Source organism: Belonocnema kinseyi, chromosome 10 (genome assembly GCF_010883055.1).
Source record: "Belonocnema kinseyi isolate 2016_QV_RU_SX_M_011 chromosome 10, B_treatae_v1, whole genome shotgun sequence".
In the NCBI taxonomy this organism is placed as follows: domain Eukaryota; kingdom Metazoa; phylum Arthropoda; class Insecta; order Hymenoptera; family Cynipidae; genus Belonocnema; species Belonocnema kinseyi.
Window position 1 is genome coordinate 45,167,955 of NC_046666.1, and position 12,451 is coordinate 45,180,405.

Here is a 12,451-nt window from a genome sequence, read left to right on the forward strand (position 1 = left end):
TAGAACAATTTTTCCAGGCAAAACAAAATGAAATTTTCTGATGGAGCTCACAATTTTGTTAATATATATTATATATTATAAAAGGCGTGTAGTTATTTAATCAAAGGAATTCATGGAATTTACAGAATTCACGGAATTTACAGAATTCACGGAACCCATATAATGCCCGGAATTCACGTATTTAATTAAATTAGCAGAATTCGTTAAATTTTTGGAATTTACGGTATGCACAAAATACAAGGAACTTCCGATATTCAAAGAATTCACGGAATTTCCGGAATTTAGATAATTTACGGAATTCACGCAATTCATTGAATTCACAAATTTTACGGAAACCAAGAAATCTAAGATCCAATCAATAAAAAATAAGAAATAAATAAGAAAGGAATAAAAAATAAAAATAAGATCTCACTCACAGAACTCAAGGAATTTATGAAATTCCAGAAAATCACGGAATTCATGGACTTCACGGAATTCGCAAAAATGATGGAATTCACTTAACTCACGGAATTGATTGAATTCGCGTAATTCACGGAATTCATGGTATACGCGGAATTTATGGAAATCACGGAATTCATGGCATATGCAGAATTCATGGAATGTATGGAATTCGCGAAATTCATGGAATTCACGCAATTCGTGAAATTGAACTAATTTGTGAAATTCAAGGAAATTTTGGAACTTATGGAATTTATGAAATTTCCTGAATTCATAAAATTCAATCAGTTAATGATATTCAATTAAATTACGGAATTCACAGAATGTATGGAATTCATTGACTACCACCAATTTCTTTAATTTCATAAATTCTTTAAATTCCATGAATTCTGCGAATTCCATGAATTTCATCAATAAAAAGAATTCCCTAAATTCCTCGAATTACGTGAATTCCATGAATTTCGCGAATTTCTTGGATTCAATGTATTCCGTAAATTCCAATTATTCCGCGAATTCCTTGAATTCCGTTAATTACGTGGTATCAGTCAATTCCGTGAATTTTATGAATGAAGCATATTCCGTGAATTCCGTTAATAACCTAAATTCAATTAATTTGTGTTTTTTTTTATTCCCTAAATTCCTTGAATTCCGTGAATTCCGCAAATTAAGTGAATTCCGAGATTTGAGTGAATTTATTGAATTCCATTAATTCCGTAATTTTCATGAATGCCATAAATTACGCGAATTCCTTTAATTCTCCAAATTCTGCGAATGCTATGATTTTGATAAATTCCTTCAATTCCTTTAAGTCCATGAATTACGTGGTCTCCTTTAACTCCAGGAATTCATTTAACTCCATGAATTCCTTAAATGCCGTGAATTCTAGAAGCTTCCTGAGTTTCTTGAATTCCTTGAATTCCATGAGTTGCTTGAATTCCATGAATTCCGCAAATTCCATAAATTCCGTGAATTAAATAAATTTCGTGAATTCCTTTATTTCCAGGTATATTTCCTGATTTCCGTGAATGTCATGAATTTCTTTAATTCTGATGATACCTTGAATTCGGCGAATTCCACAAATTACAGAAATTCCGTTAATTTCGTGATTTCCTTGTGCACAATTTTTGTTTTACAAACACGCTAATACATGTATTGGAATGCTGGACTGTGACTTTTGTATGAAACACATGAATATTATATATAAAACTTCACACTATATATAAATTATTAATTCTATATGTTTTTTCCGCCTGGGGAAACAGAAGTTCGCAGCGGTATGGTATTTCTATTTGAGGTGCGGACTGATTTAATTTGATGTATATTTCGGCAGTGAATAATTTTCCTCTATGCACTCGAAACTGTGTCTCCGTGACTAAGAGCTTATTTCGAAACAGTTTGTGTGCCCCGAATGCAACCGGGACGTAGTATTAACGGTCGGAACTGCTGTGGGCGCCGGCTGGTGTTACGGAGACACGACGGGACAAACCGTGAGGCAGTTTCGATGACAGATTACCCAGATCCGCTTTGTGGCGGGGCTCTCATTTGGACAGCCGATTTGATTGAAAACTTCACTGCGGGTTAAAAAAATTTTCAGTCCGTCCTGCCCTTCGAAGCAAGTCTCAATAAAATGGGGTTCTCCAATTTGCAGAAGGTTCATATTCAAATTGGACTCGCTTTTGGATTTAAATAAAAAAAGAGTTGTATAATTTGCATTAAGGGGGTTCCTACTTTGTGGGGTAAAAAAAATCGTTTTTTTTTCTTTTTACATTTTTGGATAGATATATATTTCAAAAATATACCTGGAAAATTTCAAGTCAAAATATAAAAAATTTTGAAAGTTGGGCTGTTGAATAGAGCGGTGTCAAACACGCTTGTATGGACCTGGAATAGCTGACTAGGCGTAAGTACTCTCATTTTCTGAACTTTATTTAAACAAATGATTGTTGTAAATCTGATGTCAAATTCGTGATTACTGACCGCTTGAACTATGAAAATCATATGAATCTTGAAAAAAAGTAATTTTGCAACAGTTCTTATTAAATAAATTGTTTAAATAATTTTTTATTGCAAAAATAGTACCAGATTTGAAATCAGTGATATCAAAAGCTATGGAAAGCATATGCATCATTCAAAAATTGTAATTTGTTTTAAAAAATTGTTTATAAAAATTTTTTAAACAAATGAATTTTGCAAATTTGATGGCAGATTTAAAATCATCGTTGTTGGAAGTCCCACAAGGCGCAAAAATTGAGCAATCGCTATGAAACTTTTTTGGCATGTTCTCAGAAGGTGTCCGCACAAAGTAGACTACAATCATAAAAAAATATTGAAAATTGTTTGTTTAAAAAAATAATGATTAGCAAAAAAAAGTGAAAACATCCATTTTTTTTTCAAAATCTCATAACTTCCTCATTTTTTCTTTTTTTTCTTTATTCTAGTCTACTTTGTGCGCTATAGTGTATAGATTGAGAAAATTTTCTAATTTTTTGCTTCAAATTCTTTCTACGGCGGACAGATCTTCCACCAGCGGGAAAAGTCGACGCCGACCACCCACCATTGATGGCTACCCCCCCCCCTTCCCCTTTTTATGTAACGACCCAAAAAATTTTGTAGTACTACAATAAATATGGACAAACAATTGTGGAAAATTTCAGCCTCCTATCTTTTATACTTTTCTCAAAAAATACTCCCAAAAAAACAGCCGGATTTCGGCCCAACAAAGTAGGAACCCCCCTTAAAAAAACCCGGGGTTTCACTAAAGTTGTGGTTTAAATGAAACTCGGTATCTTTTCGAACTTGAAGTCGGATAGGAGCTTTTGGAGACCCAAAAGGGTTCCTTTAGCAACCGCTTGAAATAAAGAACATAAAGGTGCGTTCACATAAGAACCGCTTGATAAGTGGAGTTGGTAATTAAGGGATTTACTGAATTTTAAAAGGACTCTATTAAAACTGGGTTCCTTTGGAAACCCATCTTGAGTATCCTTTGGAACAAATTTATCGTTTTGGGTTCCTTTTCGGCAAGTGGGATTCCTTTTTGTTGTTTTTAATAAAAACCTCAGTTTTTTATATTTTCAGCTTGAAAGAAAAAGGTGTGTGAAAATCACTTCCTTATTCAAATAGAAGCTGACGGAAATAAAATTAGTGAAGTAATAAAAAAAATCAAATAACTTTTCTTAGATAAATGCTAATTTTCTTTAATGTGTTGGATATCTCAGTCAATTATTTACCGATTTGCATCAAACTTAAATTTAAATCGATCAAAAATCGCAAACAATAAATTTTTTGCGTTTACATTTTTTTTAAATAGACACATTATTTTCACAAAACAAGAAAAATATAACATTCATTTAGTAATAAAATTATTTTGTTACTATTTAAAAAAAAAACCAAAGAGATTTTTCGGTAATGCCACTTTAACTTTACTTTACTTTCACTTGAAAAATATTTTTGAATTTCTTCGCTAATTGGCTAAAATAATATGTCGTCCGATCAATAAATTACAACATACCAAAAAATGGTCTCAATGGTTGATAGTTGGCCATTCATAAATTAGTTACAATTTTTTTTTTAAATTTTTAATCACGTACTCCCTTTTTTTAGGTTTTTTTACTCCCCCATTCAATTCTAATAATTAATTTTTGGTAAAATGTTACATTTTCCTATCAATTAATAAACTAGTTAAACTTTTAAATTTTCAACGAAAACAGATGAATTCTCAACAAAAAAATATAATAGTTGATATTATAATCAAGAAAATATTTTTATTTTTAATCAAAAACAGTTTCATTTAAAAAAACGAATTTCCAACAATATAGCTCAATCTTCAACTGAGCCGGATAAATTATTAGCGAAACAGTTATATTTTTCACAAGATTGATGAGCTTTGTACAAAACGTTTGAATTTTCAACCAATTAGATAAATTTTCAAACGAAAAGATCAATTTTTAATCCAGAAGATTCATTCACTGGTAGAAAGATAAATTTAAAAAAGGCAAGAATTTTTAAACAAATAGTTGATTTTTTCGACCAAGATAATTATTTTTTTTTACCAGAAAATAAAATTGTTAACAACATACATAAATTTCTCATAAATAGTTAAATTTTGAAACACAAAGATTAATTTTCAACTTGAAAAATAAATTTTCTACAAAACAGTTGAATTTTCAACAAAATACTGTAAGTTTCAGATAACAAATTAAGTTTCAACCAAAAGAAGAAAAGAATTTTCAACTATTTCACTAAAAAACGAATTTTCAAAAAAGTGGTTTAACTTTCAACTCAGATAATAAATTTGTAACCTCAAAACATGTATTTTTAACAAAAAAGATAATAGTTTGAATTTCACAAAAAAAAGGAAAAAAGATTATAGTTCCAAATAACCAACAGTTGGATTGAACAAACAATAAAAATCTTCTAAAAAAATAATTGGAAAATTTTCAATAAAATGCTATAAATTTCAATTTTCTATCAAATTGTTATATTTTTAAACCGAAAATATGAATCTTCAACAAAAAAGTTTAAATTTTAACGAAACAGTTGTACTTATAATAAAAAATTGGATGAATTTTCCACAAAAAATACGATTTTTTTCAGCTCTTGAAAATTTCTTGGAATTTTAAAAAATACCGTCAAATACCTAAAATTCTTTTAAAATCCTTTTAAATTATTGAAATTAATTGTAAATTTTTTAAAATCTTTCAAAATACCCAAAAATCATTGAAGTTCTTTGAACTCTTTGAAAATGCCTCAAATTAATTAAATATCGTTGAATTTCTACCAAATTTCTCTATTCGTAAAACCTTATAGATCCTATAAAATCCTTCCATATTTTCCGACATTCTATTAAACTTTTTAATTTCTCATGCATTCATTGAAATCTTTTGAAATATCTTAATAATGTTTAATACTCCAAAATTTCAAACATACCATAAGATCCTTGGAAATATTCTAAATTATAAAATTGTATTGAAAAGTCTTCGAAATCTTTTGAAATAACCAAAAATTTTAAAAAGAATCTAAGAAAGTTCCGAAACAGTTACAGAAAATTTTTTATATTTTATAAATTAACATTTTGTGTCATTTGGATATATTTTATAATAACTTTTATTAAGAAACTACTGTCCAAATGTCGGTACGGTCTTTTCCACTGTTTCTCCTTCGCTTCTCCCGATGACTCTTTTAATCCCCCTCCCTCTCTATCCCTCCTTCGCTTCTCCTACTTTTCTCTCTTTATCCCCTCTCTCTCGTTCTTTTCCTATTTCCTATCCTCTCTGTCTCTTTCTCGCTCTCTTTCTTTCCATGCTTCGCTTTTACACTCGCACTGAGTCTCTGACAGTATTAGAATCCAATTTTGAATTAAAAATTATTAAAGTTCATTAAATTCTGAAGAGTTTGACGCTCCGAAGCTTTTTCTGCTCTATTTTTTTATTATTAATTTTTCCACTCAAAGTATGGAAACACTGAAATTCTGTACATAGCAATTGTTTACGCTTTAATGAATAATTAGGTAAATTTTATTTTATATTATTATCAGTCTTATTATCAGTAAAAGATTATTTGTTTTTTGCTAAAAGTGCTGCATATTAATCTAGGAATGGCATTTAAATAAAAAACTAATTTAAAAGTTTATAATAACCATTGTTATAAACAATTCTTGTGGCAAAATATTAAAATTTGAGATTTTTTCAAATTATAATTTCCTTGAATCGCCAGAATGACTTCAGGCATTTCCTAAAATAATAAATATTTATTATTATTGAATTAAATATAACAATTCACATTTTTATAAACAAATTATATAAACAAATTTAAAATGCTGTCTTTTTTGCATTGGAAAAAAATTGTTTGCCCTGAAAATGTTTTGAGCAGTTGCACAAATTACTGCTAGTCACAAAATATTTGAGAAGTTAACAATTACTATTGTTGCGAATAGTTACCTTGACGAAATCTTTAAATTTAAGACTTTATCAAATTTTCATTTTCTTTAATCGCTAGAATGGCTACAGATGTTCCTAAAAGAATGTGTCTTTGATAATATTTAGTAAAATATAACAACTTAAATGTTTATTAATAATTTAAATATAGAAATTCCAAATGTTAGTAGCTTCACTTGGAAAAAGTCAGGTTTTCAACTGCAATAGATTGAGATTGAATCATAACAATGCATGCCAAGATTCGCTCAATACAAAATCCTTTGACAATAACCCACCTTAAGTTTAAATACTTTGTCACAATAATTGTTAATAATAGTGGTTATTTATAAATTTTCTAATATTTTTGACTAGTATATTTTCTCAAATATTACTAAATATTTATTATTTTAAGGAATACCTGAAGTCGTTCCGGTGATTGAAGGAAATTATAATTAGAAAAAATCTCAAATTTTAATATTATGCCACAAGAATTGTTTATAGCAATGTTGATTATAAACTTTTCAGTTAGTTTTGTAATTAAATGTTATTCCTGCATTATTATGAAGCATTTTTTATCAAGAAAAATTCATTTTTTTACTGATAATAAGACTATTTCTCAATTTATTCATATAATTTGTTAATAACAAATAAATAGGATGATAAGCAAATTATTTTTATTCTATGAGTCCCTAAATATTTATTTAAGACAATGTAAAGTTTCCCTGCTCGATTATTGAAGCGTAAAAAATTATGTACAATTTTTAGTTTTTCCGTACTTTAAGTGGAAAAATTATTAATAAAAAAGTAGAGTTTACAAAATTTTTTAGAGCGTCAAGCTCTTTAAAATTTTAATGAACTTTCATTTAAAAAAAATTATAAATCGGGCAAAAATTGAAGGCTCTGGACATTTCTGAATGAAAAAAGTTTTCCTCCGAATGTGGGGTATCCCATGACGGCTAAACTGTTTTTTTTTATTTCTCACATTTTCTTTGAAACGTCAGAAATATATGTGTTAGGGGTCATTAGACGCGACATTAAATAAGCTTTCTATTAATTTTCTAAAAAAAATTCTCGCTTCTTTTTTGAACGAGGAATCACGATTCAAAGTCAGCAGTGATTTTTCATAGCACTCGCGATGGTCGTACTCACAATTTCCGGGGCTGGTATCTCTTCTACTTATTTTCAACCCACCCTACTGAATATTGTTTCGTAAAAATAGTAGCTGAATCAAAATTTTAATTGAACGATCGTAAACTTTTTTTTCCATGTTCTCTAAATTGTTGAGCTATAAAAGCGAACAACTACAGGATAACATTTTACCCGATGGAGCGTACCTGCCTCTCGATTGTAGTTCGTTTTTTTCGCGGTGAATTATTTGATTTCGCAGTGGATGGGAGAGGATATGGTTGGGAGTCAGGGAGTCAGGGATGCTGCGAGGGTGGAAACACCCCACGGAGTGTCGAGAGGGTGCGGGTGCGGGTCGGGCGCGCAGAGAGAACACCCGCCACATCTGCTGCCAGATTTAACTATACATTACAGACACACGATATGTCAAAGTCCTATACTTCATATCGACTCTGCCATTTATTAAAAGTTTCATCGCGCGCCGCGCACCTCTCGCTCGAACTCTGCTTCTGACGCTCGGCCTTTTCTTTTCGCCTTGAAGAAACCTTCCAAATACGGAAAGAGAGCAACTTCCGGACCAAACGCTGCCGGAGATAGATTCTGATACGTTTATTTACTTTCCAGCAGTAAAACCGAGAGGAACTTTCTTTTCGAGACAGAAAGTTCCATTTGTAGTTCAATTCAACTTTTTATTCGGGGGAGAGATAAGAAGCTCTGGATGATGAAAACTGGATGCTAAATATCAGAACACTGCTATCCTGACAACAGAAACTGCATTTTTATCTAAACTTAGATTTTTATATCAATAGAGTTATTTTGCTGACGAGGATATTCATTTTTATTGATATTAAATAATATTAAGTAGTTAAGATTACTGGTCTAATAATTTAGAGAAGCGAAAAAATCTGTCTGAGCCCGGATTTGAACCGGGAACGCCCCTATACATGCCAGATGGCAGAAACAAGAAAGTTCAATTTGTAGTTCAATTGAACTTTTTATTTTGGGGAGACATAAGAAGGTCTGGATGATGAAAAGATAATGCTAAATATAAGAACACTGCCATCCCAATGAAGAAACTGTACAGCTGCATTTTGATCAAAAATGGGTTTTTTATAGGTTTTTGTATGAAAACATGAATTTAACTATACTAATCATTATTAAAAATCATTATTAAATCTTCAGAAAATTAGGTCTAAATTAGTTTTTAGCTTTTCAATTAAGCAGTTGTATTTTGAATGAAAAAGAGTTTTAACAAAGCAGTTAAACTTTCAGGCTAAAAACCAATTTTCTGTACAACAGTTTAATTTTTTATACGATAATGTCCACTTTCAACTAGGTGAATTTCAAGGTAAAAAATATGAATTTGCAAAAAAAAATTAGTTTTCGACGATTTGGTTGAATTTTAAACTCTAAAGAGATGAGTTGTTGACCAAGAAGATTAATTTTCTACCAGGAAAGATAATTTTTTAATCAAAAAGATTAGCTTTTAACCAAGCAGTTGAATTTTCAATCATCAAAGGCATATTTCTAAAGAAAAAAATTTTTTACTAGTAGAATTTTCCACCAAAATCGTTCACTTTTGAGCAAAAATGGATTATTTAAGTTTTCAGGTAAGGAAATTAATGCTCAATTTAAATAACCGCTACTAAAAAAATATAAATCTTAAACTATTTCTTTATTTATTATTTTATTTTTCTCTTTAAAGAGAAAAACAAAATTTTTAACAAAAAATGAAACAAAATTTTATTTATAGCTCTAAAAGTTTGAACAAAATACTTTAATTTATAACCTACAAAGATGAATTTTCGACTAAATGGTTGAATTTTTAAACAAAATGATTAAACTTCAACAAAAAATAGTCGCATTATTGTCTAAGAATGTTACAGTATAAGTTTCAACCAAAGAATTAAAAAGTACAAACTTTCAGAAATACTGGTCTATGAAAATTTTTTGTTAACAAAATGATCGTTTGAATAAAAAAAATAGTTTTTAACAAAGCAGTTAAAACTTTATCCAACCAATAAAATTACTAAAAAAAATTTTTTTAATTTTAACCAAAAACAGTTGCATTTTAACCAAATAGTTCAATCTTCAAATTGAAAATATGAATGTTTTAGAAAACAGTTCATTTTTATGTCTGGAAAGGTGAAATGCTTGAACAAAAAGTTAATATTTAATCAAGAAAGTCGAATTTTTAACCAGTTGATCGAATTTTTAATTAAAAAAGATTACACTTCAATAAAAAATAGTTGCATTTTCAACCAAATACTTAACTTTTTAAGCGCAAAAGACCAATTTTTTAACTGCACAGTTTAATGCCTAACAAATAGATGAATTTCCGACGAAAAATATAGTAGTTGGTAATTAAAAAAAAATATTTTCGATAAATTAGCTAAGCTTTCAACAAAACAGGTAAATATTGAAAAAAATTTGTAACAAAATATTATAATTTTATCAAGAGGTGAATCTTAAAAAAAATTTTAACAAAATAGTTAAACTTTCAACCAAGCAGTTGTATATTCAACAATAACAAAAACACGATTTTTCAGCAAAATAGTAAAATTTGCAATGAAAGAAATTAATTTTCAATTAAAATGATGATTTTTTTCAACCAAAAATACTAATTTTCAACAAATAAGGATTTTATTTTAAGGAAATAAGAAAGTTGATCAAAATTGTTAAACTTTCAGACAAAAAGACCAATTTTTTGTACAGCAATTGAATTTTCATCCTGAAAGTATACATTTGCAAAAAAAAATTTGTTCTCAACCATATAGTTGCATTTTTATAAAAAGAGTTAAACCTTAAAAAAAAAAGAATTTTTTTATGAAGAAGTCCAAAACTTACCCAAGTAAATGAATTTGAAATTGAAAAAGACGAATTTTCAACGAAGTAGTTCAAATTTCAGCCAAATAAATAAATTTCCAACTAACATTAAATGATGAATCTTCAACTGAAATCTTTGAATTTTTAATGGAAAAAAAATTTTTTAGCGAAAATAATAAATTTCCAACCAGAAGCAGAAAAAATTAAAAAAATTTAAATGTTTAATACAAAATTATTAATTTTTAACAGACAGTTAATTTTTTATCTGAATAATTGAGTTTTCAACACAAATAGATGAATTTTCAAAAAAAAAAAAAAAAAAAAAAAAAAAAAAAAAACAGTTAAATTTTCAGCCATAAAGGATAACTTTTTTTAAATGGTTGCATTTGGACTAAATAGTAAATTTTTAATTAAAAATATAATCGTCAGAAGGAAGCAACTGCGAAAAAAGTATTTTTTTAAATAAAAGGAAAATGATTGACTGAAACGAATATTTTATGAGTGTTGCCCCGAAACTTTATTTTTGAAATTCCCTAATTTTGCCCTGGCCAATTTTCAAGTTTTGAGAATTCCTGATGCTCAAATAAGGTATCTTCTAAATAAAATTTGTTTATGACAATTAAACCTGTAATAATATTAAGTGGCTGACAAATAAATTTAAATTATTTCAAGAAGATTGATATATTTTAAATTGGATTTAAATCAACTTTAGCGAATTTAAGTGAATTTTAGGAAATGTTAATAAATTCGAAGGAATTCAAGTGAATTAAGCTGATTTCAAAGCAATTTATATTTTCTAACTTCATTATAGATGATTCAAGTAGAATTTAACTGATCTAAGTTAAAGCGAATCGAATATTTGTTGCATCATGTTGAATACAGAAGTTATTATTTATAAATGGATTTAAAGGAATTGAAAAAATTGAGGGAATTCAATTAAATCAAATTGAATTTAGTAGGTATCTAGGTAATTGAAATTATTTCGTAGAAATTTGATAAATTCATTATTATTTTATTTTTTCTGTTATTATTAATAAATGGGTTTAAAGGAATTTAGAAGGAATTTAGGTAATTCAGATTATTTCTTACAAATTTAACAAATTTATAAGATATAAGGTCAATTGACCTCTATTGAACAATATTGAAGTGTCAAAGTCGTTATCGAATTAAAAACAATGTTTTAATTTTATTGTAACATGAGAATATTGCTGGGATTACTGGTATATTATTATTAAAAAAAAAATCTTCCTCAGCATGGATTTGAACCTGGAAAGCTACTACACATGAGTGACGATGGCAAAAGCATAAACAAGAAATGATCTGCCATAGTCTCGGTGGCTTAATTTGATAACGCGTTACTCTTGTGCAGCCGCACTCTGTTCAAATCTTGGCTAAAGCAGATTTTTCTCGTTCCTTCAGAAAAATAAATAAGTATAGGAACAATTCAATATTCACCAGAAAAATTTAATAGTTATTAAAGTTACGCAGTTAAAAAATATTGTATATAAAATTGGTTCCGTGTTTCTGTTATGTAAAGTTTGTAATTTTTCTTGTAAGATTGTTTCGGAAAACGCACAAGTTTTACACACAAATTAAGTTTGTAGTTTGAAAGTGGAAATTAGTTCACGAAATGGGAAAAGAACTTCTTAAAGTTGACTCTTTTTGTGTCAACATGGAGAACTTCTATCTGACAGTCTTCTATTTTCCTCTGTCTTTCACCGATTGCGAAATGAAGTTTTATATTAAGCTTGGAGTTTTCTCTCTCGCTTACCCCGCCCACTTAGACTTACCCAACCTCCCTTGCTTGCGCTTTCCATCCACCCTCCAGTTTCACCCTATATATTTACGTACCGATAGATCGTTATGTCGGCGTTTGCATATATATTGACATCGCAGTCTCTTTCTTTGAGATGCTTCGTCTATAGGACATCTTGCAAATCCACATGACAGGTAAAAAACCTCCAATACGAAAATTCCATCAAGCTCTTATCTCAATTAGGTTATTATTTTAATATTAAATCTTTAGATTTAAACCATTTTAAACATTTAAATTTGGAAATCGTTCAATTTTGAACAGATGCCGATTTATTTATTCTTAAATTTTTCAAAAATCAAGTATCAGTTTTTATTTTGTTCTTTCACTCCCCCCC